The sequence below is a fragment of the Populus euphratica genome, unplaced genomic scaffold (assembly GCF_000495115.2).
Source record: "Populus euphratica unplaced genomic scaffold, PopEup_1.0 scaffold204.1, whole genome shotgun sequence".
Lineage (NCBI taxonomy): Eukaryota > Viridiplantae > Streptophyta > Magnoliopsida > Malpighiales > Salicaceae > Populus > Populus euphratica.
Window position 1 is genome coordinate 233,043 of NW_011500087.1, and position 866 is coordinate 233,908.

Consider the following 866-nt stretch of genomic DNA (forward strand, 5'->3'; position numbering starts at 1 on the left):
CTCCAGCGCAACTCATGAGTATTTTTCTAATAATTTTTATAAGATATTATGATTTTAAATAACAAGAAACTTAAAAGTTATTTTTTTATGTGTTATTTTTTGTATCTTTTAAATTATATTTTTTTTCTAATAATTTTTAAAATTATTTATATTTAAAAAATTATTTTTAAAATCAGATTATTAGAAAAATAAAATATAAAAATAATTAATTTAAAATAAAGAAATTCAAATTCCTTAAAAAAAAAAAAGGCAAACCCAAATAAAAAACAAACAGCCCTTCAGAGGGGCAGACATTCAGGCATTAGGTTATCCTATGGTTGTTAGCAATCGAATCTCTGCCTTTAGCTTTGACTTGTGATAAAAAACAAAACCGTACAGAACAATGTACGCTGTACAATTGGGCGCTCTTTCCTAGCAAATATGGTGCCAGCTCAGCTGCGGTCTGGTCACGTGAATTCAAAATCCCTCCGGTTCCTCTTCTTTGACCATTCCATACTCTTGCATTTTCCAGACGCTACATTAGATCCTGAGTTGACCATCTCCGATGACTCACTGGGTTAGATTTTTTAGATTTAAGTCATGTTTGTTTCTTGAAAAATAATTTTTAAAAAATAATTTTTTAATTTTTTTATATTTATTTATTATTAAAAAAGTTGGTTAACAAAAAATATTTTTTTATTAACAAAAAATACTCTTTAGTCAACGAAAAACACTTCCCGGTCAATGAAAAACACTTTCTAGTCAACGAAAAACACTTTCTGGTCAACGAAAAATATTTTTCGGTCAAAAAAAATTTGGCTTGGTTTTCAAGAAAATATTTTTCTTTTTAGCTGTGTTTATTTTCCAAAAAGTGGTTTCCAGGAAAA